Source organism: Sorex fumeus, unplaced genomic scaffold, assembly GCF_029834395.1.
Source record: "Sorex fumeus unplaced genomic scaffold, SorFum_2.1 ptg000098l, whole genome shotgun sequence".
NCBI lineage: Eukaryota > Metazoa > Chordata > Mammalia > Eulipotyphla > Soricidae > Sorex > Sorex fumeus.
The window spans coordinates 25,937,128-25,953,160 of NW_026606155.1; the positions used below are offsets into that span (position 1 = coordinate 25,937,128).

Here is a 16,033-nt window from a genome sequence, read left to right on the forward strand (position 1 = left end):
CTTCGGGGACGTGCCAGTATAAAATGAGGAAGACGATATATGCATAAATGCTCTTGTTCTGTTTTAAAGAAATAGGTGGCTTGGGCTAGAGAGATAAGACAGTATATAGGGTGCTTGCCTTACACATACCCGACCTAGGTTGGATACCTGGCACCCCCTTATAGTTCCTCCAAGCCAGGCCAGGAGGGATCCCCGAGTGCATCCCATAAGATCCCTGCCCCAGCACGTCCAGAAGTAACTCCTGAGTGCAGAGCTGGGATGTAACCATCCCTGAGCACTGGGAATAACCATCCCTGAGCGCCACCAGTAATGTCCCTCCCCCCATTATTACACCCCGCCTCCAAAAGAAAAGAGCTACAAAGATGGATGGCTGCAAAACATAGTGAAGGTTATTTAAACCCCTTGCTCTATGTACTTTGGTAATATAAGAGAACGGTATAGCTACATACCCACAGCACAGACTCAACAACACTGAAAACATGAGATCCAAACCACAACTACCAAACTAAAAAATGTGCCTGTCAAGGCAGGTGGGGAACAGGAAGGAACATGGGGACACTGGTGGAGACATGATGACACTAGTGATGGGATTGGTGCTAGAACATCATCAGCCTAAAACTCATCAATAACTTTGTAAATCACAGTTCTTTAATCCGGAAAAAAAATGTTTTTAAATATTTGGGGTTGAAGAGATGGTACAGTGGGTAAGAACTTGCCTTGCACACGGCCAACTCAAGTTCGATTCCCAGCACCCTACACAGTCTCCTGAGCAGCACCAGGAGTAATCCCTGAGCTCAGCCCAGTGTGGCCCTAAAATCAAACAACAAAGGAAGTGTTTAAGACACTCGATCTTATTTTGTATATTTAACACAATTTAAAAAGTTGGGAAACTTTTGATTAAAGAGGCCACATTTTCCAAGTTAGCACTCATACTCATTAGGTATATACCATGTACACCTACGAAGAAGAGATGTGAGGACTTGAAACTGAGTTAGCCGGACCTCTGCCATCAACTACCTACCTTGGGGTGCTGAGGGCTAACTTGTTTGCACAACAATGATTCTAAGATCTCTCTGCTTCAGAATTCTCAAGTGTCCAAGCTTCTCATTCCTTATGTAACTCATCTTTTCGGATTGAGCAGGAATCAGGGGAAATCTAGATCATTTACCCTTCTGTTTTTCTCAGGATTGGAGATGCTGCACCAACAGCATCTGGCCAATTTGAGTCTCTAAGAGCTAATTACTCAAGGGCAGGGTCTGACCTTTACCTCTGTAAACCCTGATCATCAAAAGCTGGGTGAGCTTAGCCTTCTACCAAATTCCTCCTCAGCTAGGAATTTCTCTTCTACTCTCCAATAAACTCTTCTATTTCTGAAGGAAAAAAGAAAAATCAAAACCACTGGGTGACTATACTCTGCTGAATGTGATGTCATGAATAGCTATTTCCAAAAAGAACACTGCTCTTACATAATTCATGGTTTTGATCATGGGGAAGATACTTGCCTCATCTCTGCTTCCCCCCGCCCATCTGTGAAATGGGACTATTGCTAGCTTTAACTATTTTCATTAGTCTCCAGTGAGGTTCAAAAGGGACAAAAATATGAGAGAATGTTCTAGAAACTGGAAAGGCTTCTATTGCAGTCATTTGGGAGGAGAAGGGGGAAGGGAGGAACAGCTGGCTTAGGAATCACTCCTGGAAGGCCTGGGGGATCACATGGCATGACAGGGATCCAACCGGGTTGGCCACATGCAGATCAAATGGCAGCAGTAGAACTCTCTTAGAAACTGCTCGTAAATGATGAGAATGAGCAGAGGAGGCTGTGGATAGTAAGGACAATATGAGGCCAAAGTTCACATGGCCTACTTGCTTTCTGATGCCACAAATGCTTCTATCTAAGATCCCACTGATTTAAGGTGTCCTGGGAGTCACCTTCAAAAATGGTCACAGGGAAGCAGTTGTAGTAGGTTAGCCAGCCAGGAAAAGCCAAGGACCCTAACCTAGATATCCCAAAGGCTCAGATCTCCTCATCTAACCGCTGCATCAGCTTGCCTTGGGGTTTACCCCAACTGTGAATGTTAAAACTTTTTGGAAAGGCTGCTATTAAGCCTGGCTCTCAGGTGCTAGGAGGGTTTCTCTAAAATTCTGAGATCTAACTCAGTTTACATGTAAATTTCCACCCAGTTATTTTTTTCCAAACCACGCCCCACCTCTCCTTAAGTTAGGAGATAGAACTGGATAGGAAAAACCAATATACATCTCTCTCTTGCCTCAGTCTGCAAACAGGATGGTGGTGGCAAAAGTCTGGACAAAAAGAGTTTGTTCCTTTTTTTGTTTTGCTTGGTGGGGAGCCACCCCCAGCCAAGTTGCTCAAGGTTTACTCCTGACTCTAGGGCATCGCTCCAGGGGTTTTTTGGGGGAACCACAGGGGTAACCAGGGTCTTGTGCATGCAAAGCAAGTGCCCCTACAAGTTAGTTTCTTTGGTTAACCATCGTCAGCACCCAATACTGCCAAATGATGGGGGAGGACAACAGTTCACAGGACTGTGACCTAGGTCAGATGGCTACAAGGGCTGGAGTGCTTGTCCGGCACAGGTAGCAACTCTGGATTCACCCACCCCCACCCCCAAGAAGTGTGATTTTTTTTCTTTTTGGGTCACACCCAGCGATGCACAGGGGTCACTCCTGGCTCATGCACTCAGGAATTACTCCTGGCCATGCTCAGGGGACCACATGGGATGCTGGGATTCGAACCCACCTTGGGCTGCATGTAAGGCAAACGCCCTACCCACTGTGCTATCACTGCAGCCCCAAGAAGTGAGATCTTAATTAAAGTTAATTGCCATCTCAAAATGCAGTAAGTTAGGACTCCTTGAAGTCCAAAGTTCCCCAGAGGGATTAATAACAAAGTAACAAGGAGGTCCTTCCCTCCCTTCCCTTTCCCAATTCCCTTTCATTGTCTCCTTTCTTCACTCCCACTCATCCTGAAATGACTGGGCCACCCAGCCCCAAACCTCTTAGTCTTAATGTCCCCCCACCAAAGTCCTCATTAAGACTTCTCACTTTGTAGACAAATGGCTCCTTCCAATCTTCCTGACCTCTGTATGGACCCCCTTCTTTTGTGCCCTAACACCTAACATGTGAATGCTCCTATAGGAATAGAGTCTATCAGACTTTGAGATTCTTGAAAGTAGAATGTCATCGTATCCATTTCTTTTTAAATCTCCAGCGCCAAACCTCTAAAGACATAATTATCAAATTCTTACTAAAATTTATCTCCTACAAATCACAGGAATAAGATTTGGTTTTCCTCAAGTTTTCCTACGTTGGGGCTAGGTGTAAGAGCTGTCTTGAATTACTCTGCTCTCTTACCCCTTACATCCTTGTCTTACTCCCCTTGAACTTCTCGCCAGTTCTGGTTGTCAGACTTTCCCCGTAGTCCACAGTTCAGGTTTCAGACAATGGGATCATCAGCAGACACACTACCTACTGCTCCCTTACGCCTGCTCTTCTCCAGAATGTCTCTTCTAGAACCTAACAGCATGAAAATCACAAAATAAACCTGCGTGTGAGAGACAACCTAGCACCAAGAAACAACAGTGGTTAGTTTCCAGTCCAGTCAGTCTTTCTTCCTGGTGGTCAGGGGTGGGCCTGGATGATCCTCAAATGCCCTTTGAGTTCTAAGGAATCTGGAATGTCTTCTGGGGAACAGGAGGAGCCCAGAAGCATTTCCTCCAGAGGGAAAAAAAAAACCCGAAAACATAAATTAACAGAAGTTCTGCCTGGAAGGAAGAAATGTTAAATCCATCCTCTTAGTTCTGCATAAGCAGTCCTTTCCCCTTAAATCTTCCTAGAGCCATCCTGGCATTGAACTCCCTCTGTGTCCAGCAAACCCAAGAGACTCCATTTTCCATTTAGAATTTAATCAAACCATCAGCACTTTTGTATAGGCATTAGTACACAGTGTTCCTAAAGTACTTTCCAAAAATAACAAATGTCTAAACAAACAAACAAAAAACCCCAACCTCCACATACACAAGAATCGCAGTAGTCCTAAAAGGAATCAGAGAATGAAAGATGAGAAAGAGAACAGAAGTCAAGACAGAATGAAGACAGGACAGAAAAACAAGGAAAAGAAAGCAGCGTGCCAGTAAGTGAAAACATGGCTCAGGCCATACCTTCCCGACCCGAAAGGTTGAAAAACACTGATTCTCCAGCAACAGCTTCACCAGTGTTTGAGAGGCTAAACTATAAGAGCTCCATTTCATTTCCCTATGTCCGTTTCCTCATCAGTGAAAAGAATCAGCTCAGCACAATCTCTCTCAGGGAGACGAGAGTCATGGAGAGATTCAGGTAGCAGAGGTCAGAAACTCTGGTCTGTTTAAACAGTATTAGGTGGTCTCAGACAAGCTATTTCCAATTCTCCATCTACAAATGGGATAAACCAGGGGTTTTCAATCTTTCTATGTGTGGACCAATGATTAGTCCGTGAGCATGGAAGGGTTGGAAAAATAAAACAAAACACTGCAATAATTAAAAAAAATAGCCATCCCATTTTTTGCTCTCAGATAGAAAATAAATGTGAAGGACAAAGATGGTAAGAGAATATGGACACTACTGTTGGCTACAGGTTTAGCTAAGAGACCACTTTGCTCTAACAGGCTGTGTCTGAGCCCCCAGAAGATTCGCAAAGTGCTTGATTTTTAGCTGGATTGGAAACCCTGAGAAAAGGATCGAAACTCAAAGTCAGCTTACACAAAAGAACCAGTCAACGGGTTAGCAAACAAGTGAGCTCAAAGGTTCAGTGCCAGGAAGGTCTAAAAGTATTTTTTAGGGGTTGGAGAGAGAGTACAGCAGGTAGTACTGTGCTTGCCTTGCTCTTGCCTTGCACAGGGCCCACCCCAAGTTTGATCTCCAGTATTTCATATGATCGCCTGGTCACAGCCAGGAATGACCAGAGTGCAGAGTTAGAAGTTAGTCTTGAGCAGAGTCAGGTGTGGGCCAAAAATCAATTAACATCTTCCCTTATTAAATAACTAAAGAAATATTCTGTCCAGAAGTACCAAGGTCTTTTAGCCTAAATATGTATAGAGAAGGTTGAGAGCACACAGACACATTTATATAGATATTTATAAACATATTTGTATATAATTTCTATATACCACACGTAGTGCATAAACTCATATTATATGTCACTAATGTACACAATCAAAACCATTATCTCATTAAGTACAAATACCCCACATTTAATGGACTCTAGGGAAGCCATTCCTCCAGTAAAGGGCTTCTGAACGCCCCTCCCCCCCACCACCCAAATATAAGACAGAATTTAGTTGCCTCTCTTCTGAAAAATCTCCCTAATTTAGAATGTAAGGAAGGCTCTTCTTGAACTCACAACATGACTGCTGGACCAAAATGGGACAAGCAATCATATCTCTCCCAGAGTCCACTCACACAAGAAAATTTAAGTGCATGCTATAATTACTGCAGGTAGTAAATTCCTGCAAAGACCACCAACTCTGCCTCTCTTTTGTGTACCCCAGTTGAGTTTTTCACTGAAGAAGAAAAGATAAAAAGAGAAATCAAGGCATAAGCAGGCATAAAACAGAAGTGGGGATCAAAGAAATTGTGGCCAGGTAACAAGGCTAATGCTTACAGAAATATCTAGTATTGGTTCTTTGATCCCAGGACAGATCTTACCTAGTTTATTAGACCCCTCTGCTGGGTTTCCATCAGAGCCGATTAGAGTAGGCTTTAATACCTATTTGACAAATAAGATTTGCTAAATATTACTTCTTAGGGCTCTGTGTTTGCAGGGACTACACTGCAATCCAGCAAATATTTACTGGCTCTCTTAACACAAGGCTCTAAGTGCAAGGCTCTGCAGATCAGAGACAAAGTGGGGCATAGTTCTTAGTCCTAAGAAATTCAAAATAGGTCTGGAGAGATAGTACAGCAGGTAAGGCTCTTGCCAAGAAAGGAAAGAAAACAAATTCATTCACAATCTACATGAGAGGAAATATATATATCACGGTCACGGTCCCGGTCCTCCCGCTGTTCATCGATTTGCTCGAGCGGGCCCAGTAACGTCTCCATCATGAGACTTGTTGTTACTGTGTTTTGGCATATCAAATATGTCACGGGTAGCTTGCCAGGCTCTGCCATGTGGGCGAGATACTCTCGGTAGCTTGCCGGGCTCTCGGAGAGGGGCGGAGGAATCGAACTCAGGTCGGCCATGTTGGCGGCTTGTAAGGCAAACGCCCTACGGCTGTGCTATCGCTCCTATATCACTGTCACTGTCCTCCAGTTGTTCACTGATTTGCTTGAGTGGGACCAGTAACGTCTCCACTGTGACACTTGTTACTGTGTTCAGCATATCGAATGTGTCACGGGTAGCTTGCCAGGCTTTGCTGTGTGGGCGGGATATTATTGGTAGCTTGCCAGACTCTCCGAGAGGGGCAGAGGAATCGAACCTCGGTCAGCCAGGTCGTCAGCCAAGGCAAACGCCCTACCCGTTGTGCTATCGCTGCAGCACACAGCAATATAAATATAAATATATAAGCGGCCGACCCAGGTTCGATTCCTCCACCCCTCTCAGAGAGCCCAGCAAGCTACCAAGTGTATCCGGCCCGCACAGCAAAGCCTGTCAAGCTACCCGTGATACATTCGATATGCCAAACACAGTAACAACAAGTCTCACAATTTGTTGAGATGTTACTGGTGCCTGCTCAAGCAAATCGATGAATAACAGGAGGACAGTGCTAGGACAGGATAGTGCTAGGATATATATATATTTACAAGCCAAGAAAGGATATATATATCCTTGCCAAGAAAGGAAAGAAAACAAATTTTATATATATATATATATATATATATATATTACAGTGTAATATATATATATTACACTGTGCTTTGGACCCGGAAGCAGAGATTCTCTGCCTGCTTCCCCCAGTCTCTGGTGATTCAGGAGTCACACCCATAAGCCACACCCTGCTGGCACCAGATAATCTCCTCATTGACCACCCTCCATCACTCACGGCTGTTCCTCCCAGACAGGAGTATAAAAGGAGGCCCCCAAAACCATGCCACCAGACTCTGCGCCAGGCTGTTTTTACTCGGGGCACCCCAGAGGGGGGTGGGCGAGAACCCTCCCCGCCTCAAGAAACCCGGTCCTGGCAGCTGACCTCCACTACCCAAGTGCCGCCAAGCTTCAGGTCGCTTTCCGGACGGTGCGGAGGGTCCCATCATGGGACACTTCCTACCCATTGTCCATAATTACCACACCATGTTTGATGGAGTTCAGACAGTAGGCAACAGATCATAGAGAGAAATATAAATATATATACTGCCTCTAGGAGTGCTGGGCAAGCTACCAAGAGTATCCCGCCCGCATGGACAGAGCCTGGCAAGCTACCCATGTTGTAATCGATATGCCAAAACCAGTAACTATAATGGGTCTCATTCTCCTGACCCTGAAAGAGCCTCCAATTGTTGGGAAAGACGAGTAAGGAGAGAGGCTGCTAAAATCCCAAGGCTGAGACGAATAGAGATGTTACTGGCGCCCACTCGAGTAACAGGATGACAGTGATAGTGATACAGTACACTGTGCATTGTTCCTAAGGCCCAATAAAAAGTTTGGGATTTTAGTCCATTACTGTGCGACTGCAGAGATCAGGAACAGAAACTTCTAATTAAGGGAGACATGAAAACAAACTTTAAACTGAATTTTCACGATCGAGCACATGATTTTGCCCAATTCTGAGCTCTCAGAATGGTCTGCATACATAGTGCTAATTATAAAGGAAAATAAAAGTATAATTCACCAGAAATATGGCAGAGTGAGGGGAGAATGGTGATAATTTTGTCCATCTGGTAATAAGAAGTATGTATCTATCAATATACCTCATTCAGTGTGCTGTTTCGGAGCTTGGTTTTGGTTTTTACAAATATTCAGAGAAGTGCAGGAAACACCTCCTCTGGGGTCAAAAATAGCCCACCGATGGGGTTATGCTTACTTTTTACCGCTCTGTGGAGTACTTTCCAAAGGCCTCAAAGTAGGATGGGATAAACAGGTCTGTGTCACTTCCTGGTTCTCAAGCCTTTTGCTACATTCCCAGTCAGTCTGGGAAGCCTGCCTATTTAAAAATAAACACTAGAAATTCACTCAAAACCTAAACCCTAACCCACCCTTTCCTCTATTTCATCCAACTTCACTAAAATTGAAAAGGGGAGTGAGCAAAAAGAGGGGGTGAGCAAAAAAAAAAAAAACAACCAAACCCAAGACAAAAATGATCACAAAGAATGATCTGGTTAATTTATAAATACATCTCACTGGGTTCAAGGTCATGAGATTTTTATTCTACTCAGGATCTTCCTCTAACTAGAATATTTGACCTTGAACAAATCAGACACTTCATCTCAGTAGAACGACTGCTTTAGATTTCTCTTAACCCCAAATGCAGTTATCCAAACTTTCTGGATTCAGTTTCCTTATTAGTGCTTATCAAACTGCACTAGTAAAAACTATCACACAGAGATATTTTAAGTATTGCATGGGGAAATGCATGTAAATGTAAAACATAAGAGAACAAAGCGCCCAGCACTGTTGTCAAATCTAGATGTGCTGTCAAATTTGACATTCACTAAATTTATCATTATTATTTATCTTTATTTTTGTCAGCATCAGAAAATTAGTTGAGCTGGACATTTTAAATCATTTTTCATTTTAAATCATTTAAATCATTACAACCACTATTGGACATTTTTAATCATTTCTCCCCACTCCCTTTTTAAAAGGGACTAGACAGAAAAAAAAAGATAAATTTTGCAAAGCATTATAGGTGCAAACATATCCTCTGTCTTAAATGTTTGAAAGACTAGGATAAAATCAGGAAATTCATCAGAGAGTGAAAGAAGACCTATTACTCTCCCCTGCCTATGTAAATGTAAAATTTTTCTTATTCTTTCTATTAAATCCGTATCATGTAAGCCAGAGGAGATACTGGTCAAAGGCATGTGGGAAAGCCTAAGTTTGATCTCCAGCACATAGTCCTCCATGCAATTCACTCGGTGCAACAACCTGAACTCCCTCCCTACCCTGTAAAAGCTGGGTGTGACCCCCAAACAAAAATCTATTAAAAAATCCATACCATACCACAACTTACTTTACTCCCATAAATGCCTTCCTGGACCATCATAATCTGACTTCATCCACCTCATCTTTAATAACATAACTTCCTGAGTAGCTTCTTAGAACCTTACAAGCTAGCATTAGTGATCGATCTACCATCTGGACTATTAAGCAATCCTTTTCCTGTCTGCAGAAGATTCTCTCCTTAATGTAGTTGAGGATGGCCAAGAATCAAAGACTCCACTGATAAAATCCCAACCAACAACTCCCCAAGACTTCAATTTCATGTCACAAGGTAGGGAAAAAAAAAAAGGCCGACAAGCTCAAAACTGGGGCAGGAGCGTATACAGGGTTTACAGGGTTTAAAGTCCTCGTCTTGCAGTAGCCAAATACTGGTTCCATCACCCGCACCACATATCAGGGGTCAGTGCCAGGAGTGACCCCTGAGCTCAGAGCCAAGTGGCAGCCCTGAGGACTGCTGAGCATGGTTCGCAATCCCAAAAAAATCAATAGAAGCTCAACAATGTAAGTGAGTTGAGGAGGCAAAAGCTAGTCATTTGCGGAGGCCAAAATGGCTAGACTTGAAGGAACAGCAAGGAGACAAAGTTCGAAATCTTTTTTTTTTTTTGCTTTTGTGGGTCACACCTGGCGATGTACAGGGGTTACTCCTGGCTCTGCACTCAGGAGTTACTTCTGGCAGTGCACAGGGGACCATATGGGATGCTGGGAATTGAACCCGGGTTGGCCGCGTGCAAGGCAAACGCCCTACCCGCTGTGCTATCTCTCAAGCTCCCAAAGCTCGAAATCTTATAGAGTGATTCTCCTATCTCTCTGGCAAAATACTCATCTTGCAGGTATGTGAGGAAACTAGCCAAGCTGGGGCAGAAGCAATACAAATACGTAGTGGTATAACACCCAGATTACAGAGAATCAAAAATAACTCAAGTCCTTACCAGCCAAAATGGAGGGAAAAAATCTTTTTCTTTTTTTTTTTTTTTTTAATACAGGACACTGGATAGAAGTTTCTGAAGGGTCTCAGTCGAACCTTCCAAGTCCTAGACTAAAGGCGGTTTTAAACGTGTCCAAACATAACTAAAAACCAAGCCTCGAAAGAATCAAACCAATTCCAAATGATTGATTTGCTTCTGAGAACAAAGCTCAAAGTGTTTAAAGAAATACAAAAAGTTCCACGCAGAACATGGAACTATGGAGAGGCAGTCGGGAGGGTAAGGCAAGCGAGCAGCTGTACCATCATTAATTTGCACTTGTCAAGAATGTTTTCTGCTGTGGCATCTAAATTTCTATTAATCCCTTCTTGTATGTTTTGTGTTTTTACCTCTAGAAAGCCATTTTCACCTTCCATTTCTATTATTATGCTCATTCCTACTTCGCTCTTGAGCACATGGAAAATATTTATAATAGATATTTTAATATTTTTGCCCACTACTGAATGAGTGTAGTTAAAAGTCCTTGCATATTTTTCTGTGTCTTTGCATGTCTGTTTTTTTGTGGGCTTTTATTTTTTTTTCTTAGTTGTTTGTTTTGGGCCTACATCAGCAGTGCTCGAGAATACTCCTGGCTCTGCATTCAGGGATAAATTCCAGTGGCGCTTGAGGGACCATATGGACTGCCAGAGATGGAACCCTGATCCACAATGTGCTACCTCCTGGTCCTTCCAGGTAGTCACTTTTCCATTTGATAGTGGAGTGTTAAAAAGCAAGGAGAGTCGTTTACCAGAAGCTTGGCAATCGCAAGCACAAACTGCCACTGGCTCTATATAATCTCATTAGAGGCCATGATCCAGACACTCAGAAATAAAGCTCCTGAAAGTGACAAAGAATGAAACGCCAGAGATGCCTTCAGACTGAGCCATGCTGTCTTATACCCAGCAACTCGAGAGGGGGGCAGGTGAGTTTTCCTCCCTGCCCCAACAGCCAAAAAACTCCAGAACTCAATTACCGCCATGCTCATGGTCACTCTCCACAGGCTCTCATGAGCCTCATCCATAAGTGTATAATCGTATTTTAAATTTTAGAATTCCTGGAGCATACAGCTGCATTTGAGGCCACGTGACGTCTCATACTGTACACCACTGATGTACCAGGAGTAGCACACCACATATGGTGGGGTTCAAAGTAGAAGGTAACCAATTTTATGGGGAAATATAAATATATATACATATATATGTATGTATAAGCACACAGGCTAACCCTTTAACAAACATGTTAGTAATGTTTTATCACTGTCACTGTCCTCCCGTTGTTCATTGATTTGCTCAAGCAGGCCCAGTAACATCTCCATCGTTGAGACGTTGTTACTGTGTTTGGCATATTGAATACGTCACAGGGAGCTTGCCAGGCTTTGCCATGTGGACAAGATACTCTCGGTAGCTTGCCAGGCTTTCTGAGAGGGGCGGAGGAATAGAATCCGGCTTGGCCAGCCTGGCTGCGTGCAAGGCAAACGCCCTACCTGCTGTGCTATTGCTCCAGCCCCAGTAATGTTTTATACAAGGGCATAATGGCTCCAAGATGAAATACAACAATCTCACACGCTTTCCTCTAAAAAAAATTTATTGGACTGTTTTTAGATTATTCATAAAAAGCAATACAAAATTAATTTCTTCAGTTTTGCTTTGGGGGCCATGGTTTGGGACTTGGGCTGGAGCGATAGCACAGCGGGTAGGGCGTTCGCCTTACAAGCGGCCAACATGGCCGACCCGAGTTTGATTCCTCCGCCTCTCTCGGAGAGCCCGGCAAGCTACCGAGAGTATTCGATATGCCAGACACAGTAACAACAAAGTCTCCAATGGAGACATTACTGGGCCCGCTCGAGCAAATCGACGATCAACGGGAGGGCCTTTACCTTTACCTTTACCTGGGGTGGAAGCATTTGAAATATGGTGGTGGGAAGGTGCAATGGTGGTGGGATTGGTGTTCGAATATTAAATGTAATGAATTATTATATTTATAAATGTAATTTTTAATTTATAAAAATAAAATTTAAAAAAAGAAAAAAGTGCTAGAGCCAACTACAGCCTGAGCCAGAGCCACCCAGAAGCCATGGGACCTGGGCCGCCGGGGTTCGGACAGGGGTCGCCATGATCTGATTCATCCTCATCCAGACACACCTGGCCAAGTGGTACATGCAATTCAATGACGACAACGAGAAGCAGAAGCTCATCAAGGAGGTGCACGCAGTGGTCACTGTCCAGGACGCCAAACACACCAACTTTGTGGAGTTCAGAAACTTCAAGATCATTTACCGTCACTACGCCAGCCTCTACTTCTGCATCCACATGGACGTCAATGACAACAATCTGGCCTACCTGGAAGCCATCCACAATTTCGTTGAGGTCCTCAATGAGTATTTCCACAATGTCTGTAAACTGGACCTGGTCCTCAACTTCTACAATGTCTACACGGTCATGAACGAGATCCGCAAGACGAACCAAAGTAGGGTGCTGAAGCAGCTGCTGATGCTGCAAGTCATTGGAATGACCCCGCCGGGACCCCCCACCTCTGCCCCTGCCTGGACTTGCCTGCCTGCTTCCCCCTCCCTCAGCTGCCCCGGGAGAGGGATCCCAGCTGGGCCTGGGTCACACGGGGGCAGTCGGGGTCCCTCCGCCCCGTGTGGGCCAAGGCTGCCCTGTCTATGCCAAGTCGCTGTGCCTATGTGGTATGATGCCGTGATGAGCTGCATGGAGCCCCCAATAAACCTGTGGTCATGCCTGGTCTCAAAAAGAAAAAAAAAAAAGGAAAAAGCAAGGCAAGGAGAGGGCCTTGCTGTTCAAAGCATAGTTCACTGTCTGGGAGCTAAATCCCAACACTTGCTTTGCATGTGGCTGACCCCAGCTCAAACACCAGCACCACGAGGGCCCCTCCCACACTCACCCCAGCACAGAGCCAAAAGTACCCCCCAGCACTGCCATAGGTGGCCCCTCCAAAAACAGAAAAAAGAAAACCACTAAAACATCTCAATCTTTTCCTTTTATCTAACAAGCCAGAGACTTTATTTTCACTGTAAGTTCACTGGTGAACTATACACATTCAAGCCTTTTTACAACCCTGCATAAAACTATGGTTTAGCATATGTGCTGCCCTTAATAGTCGCTGCCTAGCCACTTTTTTTTTGGGGGGTGGGGGGGTGTCACACCTGGTGGTGCTCAGGAATCATTCCTGGCAGTGCTCAAGGGGACCATATGGGATGCTGGGAATCAAATCCGGGTCAGCCACGTGCAAGGCAAATGCCCTACCTGCTGTGCTATCACTCCAGCCCCTGCTTAGCCACTTTTAACTTGGTAAAGATGACTTTTTAAGACTGTCCACATATTCCCCTAATTCTATCTCTTGCATCTCCTTGCATGCGGCTTTGAACATATGTTGTGCACCCACATGTATTTCAAAACCTTTAAATCAGAGCCAGAGAGAGAGAGAGAGAGAGAGAGAGTGAGTACTAAGGTAGGACACTTGCTTTGCACAAGGCCAATTTGGGTTTGCTCCCCAGCACCCCATATAGCCCCCTGAGCCCCACCAGAAGTGATCCCTGACAGCAGAGCCAGGAGTAACCTGAGTATCAATGGATGTGGTGGCCCTGCTAGGGCAGAACCATGTAGCCCCTGGCCCCCAGTCCAAGCCCCTCTTTAAACAAAAAAGCCCCCGAACCCAGAGTCACCAAGAGTAATTAAAGATTAGGGAACTTTCTCCCTACATCTTTTCTATGATTTACAAGGCCTGAAAGAGACAAGGCGTCATTGAAGCACAATTAAAAATTAACCTTTTTTTTTTAAATTTATGTCCCCTCCACAGGTCAAAGACTTTTCAGTAGTAAAGTTAGAAAAAAGGGTGGTGAATCCAAAGGTACAGACTCTAATGACAAGAAACTGGTTATTTGCATCTGAACAGGAATTAGGTCCAACAGATGTCCAAAGCTTCATTTCTAAAGTTGTTTTTTTTCCCTTCCTGCTGTCTTATTGCATAAATATTCTTGAAAGCAAGGGCAACACACAAAGTAAACAAAAACACAGCAAGGGTTTTCCTAGCAGAATGTATGTATGCGGGGTAGGGATGGGGGGGGGGGGGCAGCAACAAGATCTTACTGAGGAATGGTAAGGAAAGGCCTGACAGAGCACTGCACAGAGGACAGAGCGGGGAGGAGGGCCACACCCGACTTACAATCTGTGCAGTGAGGGAGAATACAGCAGTTGATCCCTCACCCCACCTGCCCCACAGGAGCAGATGGCCAGACCTCAGGCAGCTGGTGGGGCCAGCAAAGAGCAGGTGACTGCAGGCCACTCCTCCAGGGCAGGAGATGGCAAGGGGAGGGCAAAGTCCAGGCTCATTTGAGGGGGGTGGGAGTGTGCGTGAGTGTGGTGTGTGTGTGTGGCTGTATGGGTCCCTGCACTAGGCCTCATGCTTTGAGATGGTCATAGCATTGTGGTTCAGCGAGATGAACTTTGACCTCTAAAACAACTCACAGCACCATCTAATTCTCATCTTTGGGTCATCAGAAAGAATGGCTTAGGGAGGTTGGGGTGGGGAAGGCCCACACTGCTCCCAGAGTACACTGAGGCATGCTGATCCACAAGGTCATTTGACTGGTCAGCATTTTCTGGGTCCAGGCAGCTCACCAACAACTGCAAAGACACAGTGGTGACCGAGGCCATCTCTGCCCTCGGGAATCTCAGGATAGGGTCAGGAAGAAAATGAAAGAGAGAAAATAATTCCAGGGGGTAGAGCTGAGCAGGGGGTAAGATGGTAGCAGGGAGGAAGCCCACTCCTACCAAAATGGGGCAAGTTGCAGTCTAAGCAGAAGCTGTGACTCAGACAGAGCAGAAAGCTGAGTAAAAAGGAGAGGGCAACCCAAGGAATACAGGGAGGAAAAAAAAAAAAAAACGGAAACAAAAACACCTGGAAACTGTCCGTTTTTCAGTACAAGCCTTTGCTGGCCCTGGCCACCTTCATCAGGAGTAGACTCATGGGTCTGCTACGGAATCCTAATGCACTGTCAATAGGACTGACTGGCTTTGATCCCTAACACGGCACGGTCTCTCAGCACCACCAGGAGAGGCAGAATCCAACAAAAATTAGTAAATGAAACTTTAAAAAGAAAACTTGTCACCTTAGGAAGTTCAGTCAATCCATTTTAAGGTGGGGAGATGGGGTGGGGGGATAAGGCTTGAGATCTTACGCTGGACTCACAGACAACAGCCCTCTCTGAGTTCAACACCCATGCCGTTCTCCACTGTCCTCTGACAACCCAAGGCAAGGCTCATGCCCAGGCCTCGCCATCTCAGGAAGCCAGCAGCACTAGGCTCCAGGAATCCTGGCCCTGTGGGAGTAGTTAAGGAGAAAACAAGAGTGGACACCCTGCTTCTTCCATCAAGGGGGCATCAGGTGCACACCTGGCAACACTCAGGAGAGTGATGGTCAGAGGGAAGGGTGAAGGCCCAAACAGACGCCCCTGGAAACAATGAAGGGCCCATGAAGCCGACTGGACTCATCGGCCAGTTCAGAAACTGGAGGTGGGTCAGTTTCTGCCGAATCAGGCAGGCCCCTTAACGAGACTCTGCCCCTTTCAACAGGAAACCCACCTAGCCCCTCCTCGGGCCAATCACGCTAACACGCTAACACGGGGGTGGGAAACAGTTATATCAGGTAAGCTGAAGGTCTCCCATTGTGCTAACATTGGGGAACCAGCCTGCAGTCAGAGGTCATGCCACTGGAGGGTCAGGACCCAGCTGCACTTACTGTCCCCCCCCCCCCAAGCTCTCCCTTCAATAGCATTTGCTCAGTGACGGTCCCACCTGCCCACCTCCCCCCCGCTAAACTACTATCGACTTTGGATCAGTGTAGGTAGAAGAGAGCACTTGTGAGGTGTTTGAGTACAACCCTCAATAAAATCTGGATA

At 45.2% G+C, this 16,033-nt stretch overlaps 1 protein-coding gene and 1 pseudogene across 1 annotated transcript in view; one reads left to right on the top strand and one right to left on the bottom strand.

The window, feature by feature from the left end:
* The window catches only part of SUSD6 (sushi domain containing 6), a 91,176-nt gene that overhangs the window by 47,215 nt on the left and 27,928 nt on the right, over positions 1-16,033 (bottom strand). The gene's annotated exons all lie outside the window — the stretch shown is intronic.
* LOC130041296 (AP-2 complex subunit sigma-like) lies at positions 12,225-15,720 on the top strand (annotated as a pseudogene).